This window comes from Pseudorasbora parva, chromosome 19 (assembly GCF_024679245.1).
Source record: "Pseudorasbora parva isolate DD20220531a chromosome 19, ASM2467924v1, whole genome shotgun sequence".
Classification (NCBI taxonomy): domain Eukaryota; kingdom Metazoa; phylum Chordata; class Actinopteri; order Cypriniformes; family Gobionidae; genus Pseudorasbora; species Pseudorasbora parva.
Genome location: NC_090190.1, coordinates 13,534,383 through 13,558,349, shown reverse-complemented (window position 1 = coordinate 13,558,349; position 23,967 = coordinate 13,534,383). Strand labels below are relative to the sequence as shown.

The 23,967-nt window shown below is 37.1% G+C and overlaps 1 protein-coding gene across 1 annotated transcript in view; it reads right to left on the bottom strand.

Moving 5' to 3' along the window:
- hpcal4 (hippocalcin like 4) overlaps positions 1 to 19,442 on the bottom strand; it is a 31,174-nt gene extending 11,732 nt beyond the window's left edge. Inside the window, exon 1 of the mRNA XM_067425463.1 lies at positions 19,305 to 19,442. The gene's annotated coding sequence lies outside the window, so the exon portion shown is untranslated. The remainder of the gene's footprint in view (positions 1 to 19,304) is intronic.
- Positions 19,443 to 23,967: the final 4,525 nt, after the last annotated feature.

Sequence of the window (23,967 nt, the reverse complement as noted above, 5' to 3'; positions counted from 1 at the left end):
GTTCCTCCACACCAAACTCACTCATCCATGTCTTTATGGTCCTTGCTTTGTGCACTGGTGTGCAGTCATGTTGGAACAGTAAGGGGCCATCCCCAAACTGTTCCCACAAAATTGGGAGCATGAAATTGTCCAAAATAGTGTGCTGAATCATTAAGAGTTTCTTTCACTGAAACTAAGGAGCCAAGACCACCCCCTAAAAAAAAACACCGCACACCATAACCCCCCCTCTACCAAACTTTAAACATGACACAATACAGTCTGGCAAGTACCGTTCTCCTGGCAACCACCAAACCCAGACTCATCCATCAGATTGCCAGGCAGAGAGGTGTGATTTGTCAAGCCAGTGAAATCTTCACTGCTCTAGAGTCCAGTGGCGATGTGCTTTACACCACTGCATACGACGCTTTGCATTGCACTAATGGACTGCACTAATGTAAGGCTTGGATGCAGCTGCTCGGCCATCTGAAAGCCACATGAAGTATATGTGGTGTGAAAAAAATATTTTTAATCATAAAATATTAGTGTCAATTAAAATGGAATGTACAATTAAGGCTGTATGATTAATAAAAAAATAAAACCAAAATCACGTTATGGCTTAGTGCAATTATCAAATCGCAAAGGCTGCAACTGAATTAAATAGATGAAGTAAAGCAGCTTATTATCCACTTGTTTCACTTGATCTCAGAGTTTTGCAATTGAAAGCTAAATTTCTCAGAGGAAAGCAAAACATTTGCAAGAGAACGCAAATGCATTAACATAATTTTTCATCCCATATCATTTTTTTCACCCTGCCCCTTAGAAGCATTGTTACATTTACATGCTGCTCCACACAAACAAACTCACAGCAAACCTGGAATTTTTTATATAGCGTTTTAAATCACAATTACAATAGTTATCAGAAAAATTACAATTTGATTATTTTCCTCAAATCTTCTAGCCCTATGAACAATAATACAATTAAAAACAATATTGCACAAAATAGTTTTATGAATTAAGTATAACCGAAAAGCGTCACAATGCATTTCGGATTTAAACTTAAATGGCATACACATTTTATTTCAGTAATGTCATGAATTGTTGATTGAAACTTTTGCTGAGAACCAAGATGTGTCTGACATGTGGAGGCTGAAGGTCAAAATGTCCCAAAATTATTTGCTATTATTATTATCACTACATTAATCATACCTGGGGGGTATTCCAGAAAGCAGGTTATATGACATACCCGGGTATGTTTAAGAGTAAGTTAGTGGATAACCTTAACTTTCAGTTCCAAAAACGGAGGTAACTTTCAGGGTATGTAAGTAACCATGGCAACTCACTCTCTGAACATAACCAGCTCCGGAGCAGGTTATGTTCCAGGGTTAGTTTGCTTAAGAGGAATTCAGATGTGTTTTAAATAATTCATATAGTTATTAATAAAACCAAATTTGTTTCAGTTATATAATATACAATATTATATATTAATTCTAAATAATTTGAATAAAAAAATAAGATTAAATGTTAATTCATAAATATATTTATTATTTATTTTATTGTCATCACACATGGATGAATTAGCATCAAACAAACAATATAATCCTTATTTTCAATGAATAAAGATTACTTATTAAACTAAAACACTGAAAAAATTATTGCATAATCAACAAATAGGTGGCGATATGGACTAAGTAGGTAATGTAACTCACCATTAAACAAAAAAGAAGAAGGAAGTAGACCGGCCGCTTTTTCTTAGCGTCTGTTTCCATGGTGAATCATTGATTTGTAGCTCTGTTGAGAATGTCTTGTAAATTAACCGGAAACATACTCTGAGTTGTCTGAACTTATTCCAGGACTTGTTTTTGGAACCAGCATACCTTGAGTAAGCAAGGTTTGGGTTAATCAACCAAGAGTTCACGGTATATGTGACGGTAAGTTAACCTTGCTTTCTGGAATACACTCCTGGTATTAAATCACTGTGTTAACTATTGACCCCATTTTAGAAATACTGCATTACATACAGCTGTTTGGCTAACATTGGTTTAACCTAACCTAACATTAACCTAACATGGTCATTATTTTTCACACCCTTTTTGGCGAGGTGACATCAGCCAAAAAGTTTTGTTTATTTTTTTTAAGAATAACTTTCACAATAAGTCATGATGCCTGAAGTGAACAGAATCCAGTTTGACTTTATGTCAACTTTAAAGACTATAAAAAAACAAAAAAATGTTACAAAATTCTTGTGATGAGACCAAAAGGTCACACACATTAATTCTTCTTTATTATCTTTAGGTAATTTTTTTACAGAGTCACATCTATCGCTTTTACCTTCCTGTCAGTAAGAAAACAGAGTGAATGTCTTTTGTGGCCTTGTTTCATGGCCTCTGCTATCACTTTCTCTTTTTCCTCAGTTCTCCATTGTCACTCAGATTGATCGATGGACAGTGATTGCCTGTGTGGTCACTGCTGATGTCTTTGATATTCCAGCCACACCAGTCGGTGTGTGTTCCTTTTAAGAGCCACCAAATGAGATGAGAACCCTGGGAGCCCGAGATGTGCTGGACACTGAGGTATTGGCAGTGGATTAATTCCACCACAGCGCACATGCATAGACACGTGCACATACGCGTACAAAGACATACAGGTCTGCCACTTAAATGGATCCCAGGTGGGGGATTTTTTTTTTTCAAAGCCTGGCCATTGTACTGACAACTCTTGGAGATTGAACGAGAAAAGAGATGACTCAATTTGAGTATCTTACAGACTTTATTCACCTCTGTGACCCTCTGCAAACTCTTTCAAGATTGACATGGCAGAAGTAACTGAGAGATGAAATAGTAGTAGGCTATAGAGATTTTTAGATTTAGAAACACATAGATCCTGTCATACTCCATCAAAAGTTTGGAATATATATATTTTTTAAATGTCTTTGACAAGTTTTTTTTTATGCTCACCAAAAAATCTATATGCCAACCTGAATTTGTTAAATTTATTTTCAATTTATTCCTATGACTAAATATTAATCAGCAAAAACATTGTTTTCAACATTAAAGGGTTAGTTCACCCAAAAATGAAAATTCTGTCATTAATTACTCACCCTCATGTTGTTCGATACCCGTAAGACCTCCGTTCATCTTCAGAACACAAATGAAGATATTTTTGTTGAAATCCGATGGCTCAGAAAGGCCTTCATTTACACCAATGTCATTTCCTCTCTCAAGACCCATAAAGGCACTGAAGACGTCGTTACAAAGCCCATCTCACTACAGTGGCTCTACAATCATTTTATGAAGCGATGAGAATTGTTTTTGTGTGTAAAAAACCCCGAAATAACTTGTATAGTGATGGGCCGATTTCAAAACACTGCTTCATAAAGCTTCGAACCGTTATAAATCAGCGTATCGAATCAGCGGTTCGGATCCAACACTGATTCATAAAGCTCTGAAGCTTCAAGAAGAAGTGTTTTAAAAACCGCTATTTATTAAAATGTAAAAAATGTACAAAAACTATTCTCTTCTCTTCATAAAATGATTGTGGAGCCACTGTAGTGAGATGGGCTTTGTAACGACGTCTTTAGTGCCTTTATGGGTCTTGAGAGAGGAAATTAAATGGTGTTCTGAGCCATCGGATTTCAACAAAAATATCTTAATTTGTGTTCTGAAGATAAACAAAGATGTTACGGGTGTCGAACAACATGAGGGTGAGTAATTAATGACATAATTTTCATTTTTGGGTAAACTAACCCTTTAATAATAATAATAATAATGGATAATTGAGCAGCATATTAGAATGATTTCTGAAGGATCATGTGACACTTAAGACTGGAGTAATGATGCTAAAACAATCTTAATTATTCCATAGTTTTGACTGGTAGTGTATCTCACTGGAGGTAACAACAGGTGACCAGTCTCACCAGCAAGATATCCTCAGTTTGGCAGCGCTGGTTCACCTGCTAGACTAGCATTATCCAGCATTAATCTTGTAAATTGTGGTCTATTTTGGTCTTTGACTTTGCAGAGAATTTCCACCCATTCTAGACGCCATTGTATTCCATCATCGCCTTTAACTCTCTCTATCTTTACTCCCTGTGACAGCTCAATGTAACAGAGGCCATGAACCTCACAGAGACAGAAACTGGGTTTTATCTGCATAGTCAGACATAATAGATCAAACGCAGTAAAGTCACTGTCATTTAAACAAATGGTGCTCTAAAAGAATGTTCAGGAGGAGTATGGTCATCTAGTCCTGTCAATCACATCACAAGGATAAATGGCCACTTTCCTCATCTCTGTAATAATTATTTTAGCATTGTTCCACCTTTTTTGCCTTAATCCCTTATTCTTTGCATTATTGAGTTTATACTTTATAAAATTAAAATGACATATCACATTTAAGACATCAAAAAACTATGAAATGCAAATTATTGTTATGTTGATTACAGATTGTTAAAGATAAAAAAAATTAAAAAATGGTTACAAAACAGAAACCAAAATTTCTATAATCTGAAGAGAGACTACTGTTAATATTAAAATGTGAAACAGAACACAGACATGCATATGCACTAGCACACAAACACACATCCGATTGAGCGTTACTGACTTGAATAGGGAGGGTGTTTTAAGTACCCTGTAAGGATGCTAGCCTTTTCAGAACAACGTTCCGGCCCTTTTATGGTGGACAAAAAGTGGCATGTTACAAGTGTGCTTTATCAAAACCCTGGGATGATACCACTGGTGAATAATTGGTTGTCCTGGTAACAGACCAGGAAGCTTTCACAACCCTTGTCTCACAAAATTCTGCAAATAACAACTGGTTAGAAGCTGTGCGATGGATGGGTCCCCTCATCTCTTTGGCTTATTTTTGCTTTTTCTTAATATAAAACGGCTTTAAATTTGGATAGTGCTGATTTGATTTACTGTTTTCTATTCAGGTTTGGGTTGCAATTTTAAGTTAGCCATTTCAGTTGTCAAGATTCATTTACTTTCTGTTAACTCGACAAAAAACGAAATAATATTTTCCACCATCGAGCCAAACCGCTCTTGTTGCTTAACCATTCAGTTCTGCGCCGATCCGTCCCAGCCGGTATGGGTGTATTTTCATTTTCAACGATGGGGCTGATCAGAGCTCTTTGAAATGTAATACAAATGTGTCAGCCACATTAAAATGAAAAATACATTTTCAGATTCTTCACTACTTAATCAAATGTAAGAATTAGGGACGTGTGACAAATAACAGCCCCATATCAGTTATCAACTAGTATCTAAAGGTCCCTCCTCTATAATTATCTTTTATTTGTAATGCTAATTCAAACATTACACGGCTTTCCATAACTGATTTCAAAAGAAATATTTATCTTTCATCCTTTTTCATATCTTTCATTTTCATACATATAATATTGTCATGATGACTAAGTTCACTTATTCTAGCTACATTTGATTTATTTTTCAGTACTAACATAGAACGTATTTAGAAATGTGCTAATTTATCAGCCATTTGTTTGTCATTATACCATTATCTAACTTTTCACTCAAAGTAACATTCATATTTGACATAGGCTAATATTAATATAGTGGAAAAAATAGGCAAAACCCTGATAAGCAATCACAAATATTCTGATACTTCTCTCAGTCTACAAAAGTTTTATGGATGTGTACGTCACTCCTGAAGCTCTTTATGCCACTTTCTCTTGACTGCAGTTCAATTACAGGTGAGTCATAAAATTCTCCACTGACTCATGTGGCATAACAACCAATAGCGGGCATAAATAATGCAGCTCTTTGGAGATATGCAGCCTAAAGGTCAACCATGCTTATCTGGAGTTAAAGGGCCACATCCAAAACTGTCAGTCATCATCATCTGCCCAAGGTGCTTTTGTGAGCAAAAGAGCCAACATAAAGGAGATTCTTCAATTATACATGAACAGATCACTGGGAGAAAATATATAGTCCTTTTATATTCCCCTGTCTTTCTCAGAGTGACAACAAACCTCTCTGTCCCTAACTGTACTTTTTCCTCACAACAACTAATGCAGAACACTCACAGACACACAGGCCAAGGTGGCAGATGGTTCAGGGCAGTAATTTAAGATAGCTGCTGTAGGCAAGAAGCTGCTGTGTCCCATGTGGGGTATAGGGCAAAGACAAACAAATCACTTAGCAACTGCAGGACTGCAGCTATAGCTATGCTCTCGAGCTTCGATGCTAAACTTAGGATCTTCTGAAAGGATGCAAGTGGAGTCCTAAACAGAAAGTTTTTTAAATAATTAATTGTATAAATGCATCTTGATTTTTGTCTATATACTGTATATGGAAGTCAGTGTGGTCCAGCATTAGTTTGGACCTCATTGACTTTCACTGTATGGACAGATTCAGTAAAAAAAAAGAAAAAAAGAAAACATGCAGGTTTAGAACAACATAAGGGTGTGTGAATAAATGTAATTTTTTGGTGAACTATCCTTTGGGTGAAAGTTAGAGGTGTGTAAATATATTGTGTCACAAAATTTGGCAATAGAAAAATGAAACAATATGTATCGTGGATGGTGATGTTCTGTATTGTGTTCACCCAAAATTAAAATTACTGTGTGAGAAAAAAAAAAATCTCATGTTTTAGTGACTACTACATTAAACTACTATATATAATGTTGAAGAATATAATGTATAATAGTGCAATGGGGGAATATTTGTGGGTCCTGATAATGCCAAATGTCTTTTGTTACCAGTAAAAAGCGGCCTACATTATTTTGAATATGGTATAGTCAGTGGCAGAGTGCAAGCACATATGTCTAAAATATTTGTATTTTGGTGTCAACATTCTCCTGTGTATTGGGTTACCAGCCCCAAGTCCAAGCCTTTTAAATCAAATATTTTTTGTTAACCTTTTACCATATGTCTTGGATTATCGCAATAATATTGTATCCTCACTTCAGTATTGTGATATATATTGAATCGTGACATGAGGGTATCGTATAACATCCCTATAGTGAAAGTAACCTGCTTTTTCTCCTATAGAGTTTCAGAACTCACTACTTAATGTGCTCAGATTTGCCAAGATATAAAATTCTGCAATGAGGTTCAGAGATTTCAATATTAACATTTCTAATCAAAATAAAAAAGTCCACATTAATTTTATTTTGGATCTTAACAATGTCAAAAAAACAATTGTAGGTTTACTTTTATTTTACTTTTTGCTTCTTTAATATAAAAGACCTTCAGCAGAAATATCTCAGACAAAGTTGATACTTAAATAAAACATAGCTGAGAATCCCGTCTCCTGAGCAATGGAGCAACCCCGAGCAATAACATTTTTCTCTGGGATAAACAGCTATGTTTACTGGCTCTAAACGAGTCCCACTGCATCAGGTTAAATTAGACCATTTGGTGTTTCTATAGTGATGTTTCCCCACGCCAGTGCTGAAGAAACATATTCTCCTCTCTCAGGAGGAGAGGGCAACCCAATGAAGGTCACTGCACCTGCTCTCTACCACTCAAAATATTGTGTGTAACACAAAAGTACTATCATTTGTATTGCTAATGCAACATTGTTGCAGGTGGTGGCTGGAGATACAAAGTAGCATAATGGTGTATTTTGAGGAACCTAACAGCACTAATGTTCCATTCAAAGAATACAATGAAATTTCCTAATGCTTCCTCAAAACTGTATTATGTTCTGTATTTGAGGTAATTCTGTGCAATTCAAGTTAAAAAGGGTTACAATACTAAAAACAATAAGTAATTATTATTGCTAAGGTAAGCAACAGTATTACTATTACTCATATTGAGGGTTGGCGATTTGAACAAACAGTCTTAGCAAATTTTTATGTGCAAAGTGCAAACTGATCTCAATCTCACACCTTTTGTGCTACAGACATAGACAATATATCTCATTCATGTGGCTTGTTAAGGGAAGGTGCTATTAGTATTCTAAGCATTTTGACTTCTTAGCCAATTCACATGTCAGATGTCATGAGAAAATACCATGTAGTTAAACTGAAGTTGGAATGTAAGCAAAATCTATATATGAAGTCAGAGAATTGAGGGAAGGCTCATTTCACTAGCCAGCTACCACTCAGGTCACCATATAAACCACCTAGCAATACCCTAGCAACCACACAACAACAACAAAAAAAACAATAAAATTTCCTGTGGTGTCCATGTCTCATCCACAAACTCTCTCTCTCTCTCTCTCTCTCTCTCTCTCTCTCTCTCTCTCTCTCTCTCTCTCTCTCTCTCTCTCTCTCTCTATATATATATATATATATATATATATATATATATATATATATATATATATATATATCGGCAACCATATCGGTATCGACCCGATAAGAACATTTGGCCGATATACTGTATTAAAGCTGATGAATAATGGATTATTTCCTTCAGATGTACACTGTTTGCTATGCATGATGGTTTTAAATAGCTTGAAATATGATTGAAATCACTTCAAAAAGGAAAATATGGTTAAGTGCAACATGCATCGCAAGTCTTTCATAAAGGCTATAAAAATGTTTATTTCGATTTATCGGTCAATATATCGGATCAGCGACAGTTTTCATATCGGCGCTTCCCTGCCACAATCACAACATCAAAATTGTTATGGCAAGTTTTGTTGGGCATTCACAACTCGCATACAGTACTTCAGAAAAATATGTTATCAAATCTAATATAAATTAAAAAAAATATTAACATAAATATAAATGTAATCAATAAAATTTAACTTGGAATATTATTGAGAAAAACAAGAGAATAGGTTGTCAGACGATAATCTAACCATCTGAATAAAATATTATAAAATCGTGGTTTGTGGTTTAGGGCACAAACTTTTAAAGCTTCATCTAGAGTGCAACATTGTAAACAGTTATTTCAGTATGTGCATGTCATCCTTCTCTGTCAGACAGAACAAAATATTGTACCATTAAATTGCTGTTCCAGATGCTGGAATATTACAACTTGAGCACAATCAGTATTTAGTATTCAGAACGGCATGTCACACAGGTGCACAGTCTTTCTGTGCTCATTTTATTGTGCTGCATTTGATTTAAGTGGCTTGGCAGGCAGTATTTGAACTGTGCCCTCTCAAGGATGGGACTTGGGGGAAAATAAATAGGATTATGAAATGTGGTGACCACATGCACTGAAAAAAAATATTTTTACTGCTTGTTAAAATTGCTTAATTAAAATGAGCTAAAGCAACACAATTGTTATACATTTTGTCCAAACTTAATTGGATTGTGTTCAATCCACTTAAATATAAGTCAAATTGAAGTCAAACTTAATCTGTTTGTGTTGTTACATGAGTGATCTGTGTTGCATTAACTGAAACTGGACGGGGCTTATTAGTTCCCTGCATGATTTGCATATGGTTAAATCAAGAGCGAGTAAATGTTATTTTATAGGTCAAAGTGTTTTTTATGTATTTTTTAACAAATGAGAAAGTGGGAGACTTGATCGTGTTTATTATTCAATTATGTTGGAATTATTAGAATAATTTAAATTATTGTGGGTTACTATTGTGGAGGAGAGTGGAGCATTTGCTTTGGCTGTGGACCAATACAACTACTGTCATTACGGCTTTGCTGAAGGAGCTTTTAATGCTTAGCATTTAAGATGCTAATGTGTGCTATTGCTAGCTAAAAGTTTGTTAACTAGCTAGTGCAGTATTATAATTTAGTTGTGTAACATTAAAGTATATGAAATTGAAGTGGATAAATGAATATTTGAAATTGGATGTCTGAATCATGATAGTGAGTCATATAAAATTCACTTTGAAACTACTTAATTAAGTCACTTAAAATGTATTACTTTCATGATGATGAAGTTACATGAACAAATTTTGTTTGTTTAAGGCACTTGATTGATGTGGGACTTATGTACACAATTAAATCATGTAAATCCAATGACTTGCAGTCTGGGCAGTTGATGTAGTGCACTGAAATGCCTCTGAAAGAAGTGGACTACAGTGGGGAATAACATTTTCTTGAATCACATAGGTTTACTCTAAAAATGTGCAAATCAATTTTTAAACATCAAAAGTTTTGAAAATCCAGCGTAGTGTCAGTTCTGGCAGGTCACGTTAGTCAAGCTAGCATCAGCTGATCACGTATACCTATAGGAATATGACATTTATCACAATATATAATATATATATATATATATATATATATATATATATATATATATATATATATATATATATATATATATATATATATTTACCCTCCTCCACCCCCAGCTCCTCCTCTTGTCCAGTGAGGATTTGGTATTCTTATTCCCCTTGAATCAGACTAAATTATTGTTGCTCTCTTCTTGCACAGAACAGAACCATACCGGCAATCCAAACTATAGGCTAATAGTCAATCAATTATCTTTGACGATAGTGATCCTGACAGAATTTTATCTCTCGGGAGGTGCAAAGCTTATTGTACTTAGCTTATTGTGCAAAGCCTATTGTTAGTTCAATGTAAAATCAATTTTTGTTCAAATCAATTAGCTGGAAACACAAGCAGTCAGATGGTAAAGGATGTGCTGCACTATACTATCTATAGATTGGATACACAGTGGGCGTCATTCTATGCTAACACTGTTTGCCATGGAACAGTCAGTCCTACTTCTCAAAATCAGCCTTATCATGGTTTGTATTTTATGCCTTATCTATATGCTGTGCCATGTTGGGTAAGCGCATTGAACAATTTGTTTCTAACACCCCAGGGCGTCATCCGATAACTCCAGCTGCTAAATGTATCTGACAGCATCCCCCCGTTATGACACTGTACTTGCCTCTCATTCAAATTCAGAACAGGAAGCAGTGCAAAGAACAACAACAACAACGCAAAAAGATTAAAAGAAAGGAAACAAGCCAGAGCGTTTCTGTTTGACATGATGAACATGCAAAATATTAAAAGGATCCTATCCGAGAGGAGAACAATATGCAATTGCGTCATTCGTTCTTCCATAGGCCATTAGATCGGTCCCGCCAAAAATCTGACAACTGTGTGTGGCTTTCAGAGCTCAGCCATTTTAAATCTGCCATCCATCTCCATGAAAACCAGAGCATGTGACACGGGTAATCAGTCAGTCGGCCATGCGTGTGAGCGTAGTGCGATACTGGCCAATGCTCTTGTTGGGGACAAAATCAAGGGGACGGCCGGATGTGTATGTGCTGACCCTATGGCCCGTCCACAGTCTAGTATACTAATAACTCTACAATGGAAAACTCTAAAAAAAAAAAGCCTACTGTACCATATTTGATATGCAAATATCTAAGACTTCTTATCTTCTACATGCCTTCTGTCAGCGTTATGGATGTGACATTTGAACTCATAATGACAGCTGAAATGTCTCAGTAAAAATCTATTTCTTACAATATTTATATTGGCAATGCATATTCTCAGAGCACCCTATCTGGGGTATTGACAGCAAAAATATTATTTTCTAAATTATATTTAAGACCCCTCAAAAAAGGAATATAGCTGTGCGTTATGGATGTGACAGGAAATGACAGTGTTTTCAGTGTACTGTTCGATTTTCTTTAAAGTCTGTGAACTTTTAAGTCTAATGTATAAATATTGCTATCCACATGATGAAGGGGTCTTATTTGAAAATAAAAATATCAATGTATAAAATGTAAATAAAATTTATGAAGTGTATCATGAGAAAAAACAACGTTATGGATGTGACAAAACCCTGTTATGGATGTGACGAGTCTGAAATACACATAGAATCTGTTTGGAAAATCAACGAACAAACCATCATGGCACATTTGTTGACACATAAAATTACTCTAAATGTTAATTTAATAGTAATCTAGTTATATCAATGACTCATATGAAGTAGCCTGACCTGATTTAGTTGAAATAGCCTATTCTTTCATTGTCTCAGGTAAGATGGGTCTTAATCAACATGTAAATATCATGACAATAAAATGACTAATATATATTATATATATTAGGGCTGGGTAAAAATATCGATTCATCAATGCATTGCAATTATTTGTTTCTCAATTCAATATCGATTCATCAAATCCTATGAATCGATTTAGCCCACCGGCCAGTGGCGGCGCTGTGGGCAACACTCTAGTGAGAGCGTTCAGCGCTGTACACAAGACGTGCTTTACCAAAACAGCAGCTGCACTCCGTTCAAGCCTGCACCACTAAAGGCTGCAACATACTCCGCAAAAACAGAGAAAGAAGTTCTCGCTCCCAGGGCTGCGAGAACAAAATGACGTCATGTTGTTCTCAGCCCTTGTTTGGGAGTTCTCGCAGCTTGTTCTCGACACATTGCCTGAGCAGAACTTTTTTCTTGCGGTTGTCCGAGAACTATTGCGTGATTGGTCAGACATTTAAAGTGGGTGTGGTTAATGCGGAGAAACGCAGATGATCGGCACCTTCTTTTCTCGTGAAGTATGAATGTACTTCTGCCAGAACGAACTTTGTTCTTGTTCTTGCCACCTCGAGAAAACAAACACATTTCTTTGTTCTTGCAAAGTATGTTCCAAGATTAACGTTAAAAGCCGACGTTTGGGCTCATTTTGGATCAGCTGCTCAGTTGTTCAGTGTTATTGCGCCAATCAACACTGGCCGTGTTGGCGACATGCTTTCATATCGTGGCAACGCGCGCAGTCATGTAGATCACTGCACTCTCAATAGTTGTAAAACAAACCACCGCTCTCAATACATTTGAATGGCTTAAGTGGACAGACAACAGCTTCACTTCACTATACAGTTAATTGCTTTAGGATCTGTGTAATGTTGTAATGTTATAATATCAATCCACTTTGTTTTATGAATATGCACATTTTGTGCTTCTGTTTACATTTCTTTCATAACTTGAATGTATAGGAAGAAAGAAAAATACTTTCTACTTACAGTTACATGCACTTTAGAGGTGTTAATAAAGCACCTGTTTGTAACAGGTGTGGTTTGTATTCAACACATGTAAAATATTGTACAATTTATTCTGCTTGGAAAAATGCTGGGGTCAATTTGTTCTTACACATTGATAATACTGCACACATTATTAAAAAATATACTCAGGTACTTAATTACTTGTGTATTTACAAATTAATCAATCAATATTGAAGTTAATAAATCAATATCGAATCGAAGCCTCAAGAATCGAAATCGAATCGAAGTGTGAAATTCCTAACAATACCCAGTCCTAATAAATATATATATATATATATATATATATATATATATATATATATATATATATATATATATATATATAATGTAATATATACACATACATCGAATTTAATCAAATTTATTTATCACATCATAAAGAGAGTGACCATTTGTTTTGTTAACATTTACTTATGATTGTACTTATAGCCTAATAACCTAAGGCTTTGTTACAATTCACTGAAACACAGAGGATAAGTATGTTTATCACTGCCATGCCGCCAGCGACAGGAAAACACATTTATATCACATGTGGGTTTGATTTTAGAATTTTCTTTATATGTAACGTCACATCCATAACGCAAAATTAAAATGTTTACAAGTAATAAAAGAGCATGAAATGTTCATCACATGATACATTTATATAAGTTAACATTGCACAGAAATGCTGGACACTTTTTTTAACAACACTGTATATGTAGCATAAACTTATCCTCTAAAACGTTATGGATGTTACATGGCCCTGGAACTCACGACACATTAATTTAAGAGGCTTATAAATTCATAGAACTTTACTGTTAAAGCATGCTAATTGAACACAGTGCTTAATCATCCCCTTGTTAATCAGGAAATTGCCAAATAATAAACTTTTGCTGAAACATTGAGTCTATATATTTCCTTTTCTTGATAACACTAAAAAACTGATATTTTAAAAACTCTTCTTGCATTGGTACACACCTTATTTATGGTGTAATAAACCAACAAATACCTAAACAATTCAATGAGAATGGTTGCATACAATAAAGTATAGATCCAAGTAAACATTTTAAGAACAAATCTGTTTGTGTGTCACCAACTTTTTTTTTTCATCGTAAAGATGACCTTTGCATGGAATTGCCCACTTTTTTTTTTTTTTCCAGCAATGAAAGCCCTTTTAAAATAATTATAAAAAGGTCCCCCTTCAGGTTGTGGTACACTTGTCTTTTTGCTGTGAAATCTTTACTGATTTTTAGAATAACTTTTATATTTTAGTAATATTATAAGATAAACAATTACTAGATTAAAGTGAGGTTTACTTGATATTTACTCTTTTTTTATAATGTAAAAATTTGTATTAAATATGATATATCAGGGTTTTGAGGAATGTCTATCTCTCAATCATCATTGTATTGTATGTTTTGACCGCCCACAATTAAAAAATACAGAGCTTTGGTAATAAAATAAGCATTCAAATATCATCTAGAGACATTATCTGGAGATATAGAGTTACTACTGGTATTAATTTGCATTTTATAGTCTGCAATACTTGTTTCATTGATTTACTTTTAAAGCTGTCAGAATTTCATTTTACATTTTGGCATATATAAATATTGGCAACTGCAACAAATTGTATATTTCTGATGTTTTATTAACACATTTTGGGAGTACGAGAGGCCTATATATACAGTGAGGATATTAAGTATTTGAACACCCTGCTATTTTGCAAGTTCTCCCACTTAGAAATCATGGAGGGGTCTGAAATTGTCATCGTAGGGGCATGGCCACTGTGAGAAACATAATCTTAAAAAAATAATAATCCAGAAATCACAATGTTTGATTTTTTTTTCTTATTTATTTGTATGATACAGCTGCAAATAAGTATTTGAACACCTAACACCACATATTTGGTACAGTAGCCTTTGTTTGCAATTACAGAGGTCAAACATTTCCTGTAGTTTTTCACCAGGTTTGCACACACTGCAGGAGGGATTTTGGCCCACTCCTCCACACAGATCTTCTCTAGATCAGTCAGGTTTCTGGCCTGTTGCTGAGAAACACGGAGTTTGAGCTCCCTCCAAAGATTCTTTCTTGGGTTTAGGTCTGGAGACTGGCTAGGCCATGCCAGAACCTTGATATGCTTCTTACAGAGCCACTCCTTGGTTATCCTTGCTGTGTGCTTCAGGTCATTGTCATGTTGGAAGACCCAGCCTCGACCCATCTTCAAAGCTCTAACTTAGGTTGTTCCCCAAAATCTTGCAATACATGGCCTCGGTCATCCTCTCCTTAATACAGTGCAGTCGCCCTGTCCCATGTGCAGAAAAACACCCCTAAAGCATGATGCTACCACACCCATGCTTCACAGTAGGGATGGTGTTCTTGGAATGGTACTCATCATTCTTCTTCTTCCAAATACGTTTAGTGGAATTATGACCAAAAAGTTCTATTTTGGTCTCATCTGACCACATGACTTTCTCCCATGACTCCTCTGGATCATCCAAATGGTCATAGACGGGCCTGGACATGTGCTGGTGTAAGCAGGGGAACCTTCCGTGCCATGCATGATTTCAAACCATGATGTTTTAGTGTTTTACCAACAGTAACCTTGGAAACAGTGGTCCCAGCTCTTTTCAGGTCATTGACCAGCACCTCCTGTGTAGTTTTGGTCTGATTTCTCACCTTTCTTAGGAACATTGAGACCTCATGAGGTGAGATCTTGCATGGAGCCCCAGTCAGAGGGAGATTGACAGTCATGTTTAGCTTCTTCCATTTTCTAATGATTGCTCCAACAGTGGACCTTTTTCACCAAGCTGCTTGGCAATTTCTCCGTAGCATTTTTCAGCCTTGTGGAGGTGTACAATTTTGTCTCTAGTGTCTTTGGACAGCTCTTTGGTCTTGGCCATTTTAGTAGTTGGGTTCTTACTGGTTGTATGTGGTAGACAGGTGTCTTTATGCAGCTAATGACCTCAAACAGGTGCATCTAATTTAGGATAATAAATGGAGTGAAGGTGGACATTTTAAAGGCTGACTAACAGGTCTTTGAGGGTCAGAATTCTAGCTGATAGACAGGTGTTCAAATACTTATTTGCAGCTGTATCATACAAATAAATAGTTTAAAAAATCATACATTGTGATTTTCTGTATTTTTTTTAGATTATGTCTCTCACAGTGGACATGCACCTACGATGACAATTTCAGACCATTCCATGATTTCTAAGTTGGAGAACTTGCAAAATAGCAGGGTGTTCAAATGCTTATTTTCATTACTCTCTCTCTCTCTCTCTCTCTCTCTCTCTCTCTCTCTCTCTCTCTCTCTCTCTATATATATATATATATATATATATATATATATATATATATATATATATATATATATATATATATATATATATATATATATATATATATATATATATATACACACACACACACACTCACCTAAAGGATTATTATAGGAACACCATGCTAATACTGTGTTTGACCCCCTTTCGACTTCAGAACTGCCTTAATTCTACGTGGCATTGATTCAACAAGGTGCTGAAAGCATTCTTTAGAAATGTTGGCCCATATTGATGGGATAGCATCTTGCAGTTGATGGAGATTTGTGGGATGCACATCCAGGGCACAAAGCTCCCATTCCACCACATCCCAAAGATGTTCTATACTCTATTTTTAGTACAGTGAACTGTCATGTTCAAGAAACCATTTTGAAATGATTCAAGCTTTGTTACATGGTGCATTATCCTGCTGGAAGTAGCCATCAATCCTTCAATCAATCATGTACCCAGGATGGGTACATGGTGGTCATAAAGGGAAAGACATGGTCAGAAACAATGCTCAGGTATGCCGTGGCATTTAAACAATGCCCAAGTGGCACTAAGGGGCCTAAAGTGTGCCAAGAAAACATCCCCACACCATTACACCACCACCAGCCTGCACAGTGGTAACAAGGCATGATGGATCCATTGTCTCATTCAGTTTATGCCAAATTTTGTTTCTGTCTCAACAGAAATCGAGACTCATCAGACCAGGCACAATTTTTCCAGTCTTCAAATGTCCAATTTTGGTGAGCTCATGCAAATTGTAGCCTCTTTTTCCTATTTAAAGTGAAGATGAGTGGTACCCGGTGGGATCTTCTGCTGTTACACGCAGAAAACACGCACGCCCGCCCTCAGATCAGTTGGATGTAGTGGTGTACAAGAGGTAAAAACTATATAAATACTGTTCGTTTTCTCACACAAACCGCTCGTTTCGTGTCTTAGGCCATCAGTGTGTACTTACGGGGATTGTTTAATTTGGACTTCTCTGTGTATGCTCTTTGAGGTGGTGACCATAGACCTGCATTATGTGAGGCACAGACAAGAAGGCTTTGACCTAAAATGATCAAAATTGAAACTACTGGGGAAACAAATACTCCTACACCTCGGATGCCCATGAGGTAAGCTAAAACATATCAAAATTTAATTTCAAAGTGAACTATCCCTTTAAGGACAAAGATCCTTTCACAACCGAACAACTTTTCAGAGCTGTCAAACTAAACAGATTTTACAATTGCCCTGCACTTCAACAACTGAAGTGTGTCATGGTCAGACAAAGTAATGAGACCGTGGACCTCCACTCTTCTCATCATTAAACAATCCCACATCTCTCCAGCCCTCTACCGTGTTTCATCTGAGCATACATAATCACATCTGCATCCATTCATTATTTGAGCTTAATGAGCAGTGGCCGTGAGACATACTGAGCTCATTGAGGCTTCACGGCCACTCGCAGCAGGCCCGTCCAAATGGCAGCATGGACGCAAACAGACGTGGTGCTAACAAGCCGATGCTCTCACAACTCGCTGCTGATCATTTTAGTGAAAGTTCAATGGTGAGCAGTGAACAGAGCACTCAAAGAACAGCCACTTATTTATTAACCTTTAGTTTATATGCAGATTGTTTACAAATGTAGGATTGCACAAAAGGAAAATATAGTAGCTGCTAAGGCATCATATCTCATTTTCTTTTAGTTGAACTTGAAGTGCTACAATAACTAAAAATGAAATAAAAATTAATAAGAACTATATAGAACAAAAAAACAAACAACAAAATCACTAAAACTTTGAACAAAATTAAAATGTCAAAATATTAATGAAAACTACAATAGTATCATGATAAAAAAAAAAAAACATGGTGCCTAATCCCACAAAATTATCTACAAGCCTACAATATGATAACTAAAAAAATGCTACATGAGCTACAAACTCTGCAAGGGCCTGTTGCCTAAACAATGCTGCAGACATCAACGATGCTCTAAAAATGATCAATGAAATATACCTGAAAGTTTGTTCCAATCAAGTGTATATAATGTCAAGAATGCTGCCCAGCCAAAGCCAAAAAAAACTGCAAGCACATATGATTTCCCCCCCAAAAGTCTATGATTCCCAAAAATGCTCTACTCACTCATGAATGATGACTTATGAAATTCTGCACACCTCTGTGATCCCCAAAAATGAGCTATAAAATATGCTAAAACATACTGTATGCACATATGATGTCCGGAAATGCTGCATGCATCTATGATGCGCAAAAATGACCTATGAAATATGTCTAAATATGCTTTGTGCACTTATGATGCTCTCAGAAAGCTGCACATGCCCATAATGCCAAACATGCTGCCTAACCAAACCGTTCAATAAATCTGCAGGCATGATTCCCCAAACTTGCAAGCAACAGTATAATGCCAAAAATGCTGCATGAGTCTATGTTGCCCAAAAATGCTTTATGCACCTGATGCCCCAAAATACTGTAGGTCTCTATGATGCCCAAAAATGCTGCCTACAAAGGCAGCTGCCTAGGTTTGGAGACACATCCATGTATTCCCACTCATACATGCGTGGCGCAGCGCAGACACAACATTGACTCACATCCACGCATCCATGAACTTTTCTGGCACCGCGCTATTGATAAGCAGACCATGACGCCTCGTCATTATGTCAATAGCACGAGCAAATAAAGGCAGCAGACAAATAATACAAACCATAAGCAAACTTAACACAGTTATTTGAATATGAGGGCAAACTAACAATCACGCAACAGACTTATTGGCTTTAAAAATGCATGCATAATTGTTTATTCCGCTCTTAATCTTACTTTAATGACATCTGCACAAGATATCAATGCATGAGTAAGAATCAACAACATGGCATTTATTAAAAGTTGTATTGGCACATTCTTGAAAAACATATGTTTAAAAAATAATAATAATAATAATAATAGCAAAGGGGAAAATAGTAATAGCCTGATAATGTGTTTTAGTTTGTGGGTTCGTTTATCAGTAAAAGTGTTGCAAAATGAAATATAAAATGTTGTATTCAGCGAACCTTGAAGGAGCCATGCGCACATAATGAAATTATATGAAATGACAAAGTAGATAACTGTTTCAATACAAATACAAAATTACTCACCCAAATATCGTGGGAGAACTATCCGGTCTGTTATTTATCGTTCAAAGTGACTTGTACTCTCGCGGTTGGAGGAGTAAACTGTACTTCAACAGAAAAACGCCACCTATTTGTTTCTTCCCTATGAGGAGGATGAATGGAGCGGTTTCGTTTCCCTTGCCAACACATTTGCATAAGGACCGCCTAATCCGTCCTCTGATTGGCCAATATCACAGATTAGCACGACCGTCAAAATATATTCGTTTTTAATTGGATAGTATCAACTGTCAGTCAAAACACAGCTAGTTGCCGCATACCTTACAAACTAGCGCTTGTTGCACCTTCCTGCGTGTATCACTGCATGCCAACAGACGAAATGTGCATGTTTATCTGTCTGCCTCTCTCTATATCTATCTATCTACCTATATATTATGTCTGCATCTGTCTAGCAATGGCATATTATTACTTTCAATAGTGTGAAACCATCCAAAAGCAACATTGGTGACAAATTAAATTGCATAAAAATCTGATTAGATTTGTCCTGTAGATGGATTGGAAGTTTTACTAAATTGCTTGGGCTAAAATTATCTTAACATTTTCTAAACTGTAAGAGCATATCTGTTCGCATGTTTGCAAAATGTAGTAAGTCACACAAACTTTTAATTTATGCTTTAAAACCTATTATTGACCAATGGCATGATTAAAAGTTGTGTCAGTTTTGTCTATATGAATGCTATTGTATCGCTAGCTTTTTAGACCCACATTTCAAAAGTAGTTAACAGATTACTGGAAAAGGTAATGCGATACACATAAAAATAATAAGGCAAATTTGTTTATACAAATATGTGTGTGTGTGTGTGTGTGTGTGTGTGTGTGTGTGTGTGTGTGTGTGTGTGTGTGTGTGTGTGTGTGTGTGTGTGTGTGTGTCTGCGTATTAAATCTAACCAGAAAATTCACATTTTACATGTTACATCTTAAAATCAACATTTTCAGACATTTAACACACATCACAAACATTCCATGCCATGTATTTATGAATATATATGTACGGATGTCTGACAGATTTTGATAACTGAAATTTTCAACGTGGCAGTTTTGATTAGCAAGCCATGTGCATTTAATTATTGTGCAAACTGTAGACAATTTTACTTACTCTTTTGCACACGTGCCAAAACACATGCACTTTTTACTGATTAGAGGAAAACAAAATCTCATTTGAAAATTGAGCTAAAGTGATTGAGAATACTGTCATACAATACTGCTAAACAGATACCACTAGGTGACCCAACCTTGTGTTTGTTTGCATCCAATACCCAGCACTTAGTTCTTTACAATATTGACATATGAACAATTGCTTGATTGGCAAGTAGTTTTCTTCTGTGAGACAACATTGCAGTGTTTTGTCTTTAATTTCCTCCCTTGCATCTTTGTGTATGGTTTCGTCCTGTCCTTCCTCTGCATCACGGTGCCTTTGGATCTCCTTGGCCATTTAGGATCATTTCAGGAAGGGTGTAATTGTTTGCCTGACTCACCTTCACGCATATTCTGGGTTAGACTAAAAGAACATCAGTAGACATGTCATGCATGTCCCATGTGTCCTCACTCCAGACTCTCTCACAGATGAGAAAATAGGGCGCCCAGCACTTTACTGGCAGGTGCCAGTGTGAAATGATGTTCTAAGAGGAAAGCAGCAGGTATCTGGTTTACAGCCTCTTGCAGTTTCAGCAGTTGGTTCTCACTGTGGGCTGCTGTCACAGTCAATTGAAAGTGTGTTTTGCCCTGCCATCCACCCTGCTGTTGCACACATGTTATTCTGGAAGTTGATCAGACCACATAATATCTGTGAAATCTTGCTGTGATGTCTAGATGCCTTTTGTGGGTTCTTCCTTGGAGTGGATTGTAAATGTTGGGTATATTTATCCGGCTGAAAAATCCATTACTGGTCACCAGCATACGGTATGTTTTGCATGTTGGGACCAGCATGGGATAATGGTTGCTGGTTTTCTGGACCCCAGCATGCATGGAAATCGGGAGTGCCTGTTTAGGTTTATACAAAACATGTATACACTCTCTCACACACACACACACGCATATGTATACATATATACTGTGTGTTTTTATATACATATACGTGTGTGTGTGTGTGTGTGTGTGTGTGTGTGTGTGTGTGTGTGTGTGTAATGCTAAAGAGTAGGCTACTTCTTTTTCATAAGGCCACACAGGATAGCATTTAAAGTTAACCAATAACCAAATATATTGTTTTAGGCTACCGTTGTAAGTTTGTCATGTTCATTTAATCATTAGAGTGATGGTAAACAGATTTAGCTCGCTCTCCAAGAAGGTTCGAGCTTGATACTTAATGACCGATAGAAATAAGGCATGAGGTGGGGTTGTGGCGGGATGCCAGAAAAACTGTCATGAGGACTGAGATAAGCAGCTGTTTCTTATGTAAAGATTTGCAGGATTAAATGAACCAGCCCCTCCAGAACAGCAATAACTTTATTATATTATAGTTTATTGCAATAATGGCCAATAAAGATGCATTTAAAATGGAAGTGTTAACATTGGGATACTCAAAACGCTCATGAGGGTCTTAAAATCGACCTTTATGTCTCTGCAATAAATAATCTGCAAGCTTCATGGAACGGCTTACTTTACTGGAAAAAAAATCGCTGCTGTTTGCACCAGCATTTTATCCCTTCAATATAAATTTTTACTTGATAATGTTTTATTATGTAGGTAAAATAACTTGTAATGTAAAGACATATATATGTAGTTCTGTCCCAGTGTCCCAAGGTGCTGTGGTTCATGGAAATGCTGTAAACACTAATGTAAACGTCTGGTAATACATCATTCACAAACCTATAGCAAATTTCCATTGCAGCTTTGTTTTTCCACACACAGGCCCATTTAATCTTCATCCATTATTTGGCATGATGGAAAAAAACAGTTTAACAGTTTAAACGACCTTTCCGCTTGTCTTAAAGGGCACCCTCCCCACCCTCCCTCTATCTCTCTGCCAACAGCCCACCATTGTAGGGAAAACAAATTAATTAGAGTCTGAAGAGCTGGAATCTTTGTAGCCAGCTAATCAACAGTGGTAATAATTAAGCAAAAAAAGAGACAGCGTGTGCATTTAGAAAGGGATGACGTGGCTGGATCAATAGGAAAGGTATCATGGCACTACAGAGCATCCAATCAGGCTAGTGTTGCGCTGTTGCAGAATTACCTGGCCTCAATTCCCCTCCCTCATACATCCTGACCTTTAAAGCAGAAATACATTTTTATTTCTTTTTTTTATATCAGAGGCCTTTTAATCACATTAGGGCAAATGTCTGCCTCTGACCCTCTTTGCTGAGGTCATGATTTGCCATTTTGTTTATCCTGTGACAGAAAGGTTAGCACAGACGATGAGTCTGCATGATGATGGTTAAAGAGGTTCACTCAGGATCACTTATTAAAATCAGGTAAGAAATCTTTTGGAAAATCTTCTTGTGACAAACATATCTAAGCATGAACTGGATTTATGTATTTTCAAAATAATTTGTGAATGATGTTAGCCTGTGCCTTATTAACATCAATATGGGCAGTTGTGGCCTAATGGTTAGAGAGCCGTAAAGAGCCAGTCTCTTCTACCCTCATTACTCACAACTGAGGTGCCCTTGAGAAAGCACCTAACCCCCAATCGATCCCCGGGTGCCGCATCAAGGCCCACTGCTCCGGGTGTGTCCAATATCCACAGCCGTGTGTGTGCACTTGGATGTGTAAAATGCAGAACACAAATTCAGCGTATGGGACACCATACTTGCTACCTTTGACTTCATAATAATAAACAAAGAGTGCAACAGAGGAGGGTGAGAGACTGCTAAGGTGATGGCTGCAGAGCTGTCACAACAGATGACCACAGGAACCAAGGCAGAACAAGAGGAGCCAGGGAGGAGAGGACTGCGGCAGAAGCCAGCGAGTTAGTGGTAGGGCAAAATCTTCAGCCGGAATCCCAGGACGTAAGCCCACGGCTGAGTTGAGGGAGGTGGATACTTGCCATGGTGGATAATTGGTGGACAGAACCATCGAACTGGTCAGCTGAGGTGGAGCTGCTGGCGGTGGAGACCCAGACGGAGCCAAAGAGCCACCAAGGCCGGGTGACACAGAAGGTCCTGGAGACCAAGGTGGGGCTGCAAGGGCGAGCGGATGGCGAAGCAAGGATGCTGAGGTAGAGCGGGCGAGGAGCCGACAGGTTGACGGGCAGAGGTGGACTGATGGGTAAGGCGGTTATAGGTGGAGCAGACTGGCATGAACGCGGTTGCTGGCTTATGCCGCTGGTCAGAATTTTTTGTTGGGCTTGGGCTCTGGGACGATCTTAAGCTAAGGCATTACCTCTGGCACTGGCATTGTTGTGGGCTCGGGCTCCACAGCTGTGGTGAGCTCGGGCTTAATGTCCACTGGGCTGGTAGTTGCAGATCCAGTAGGTGCTGTGTGCACTTTTGGTGCATTGAGTTATATATGATGATTCCTCTCTCTCGCTGATGGTAAAGGGGGAACCATTATGTAAAGCACCCATTCTTAACACTCCTTAAACATCCCTAGTGGTTTGTCTCCACGTTGAGACCTGTCTGGAAAACACTCACACAGGCTGTTGTCATCATAGTGGACAAAATGGCCTGTGTGTGTCTCTCAAGGGACTGTT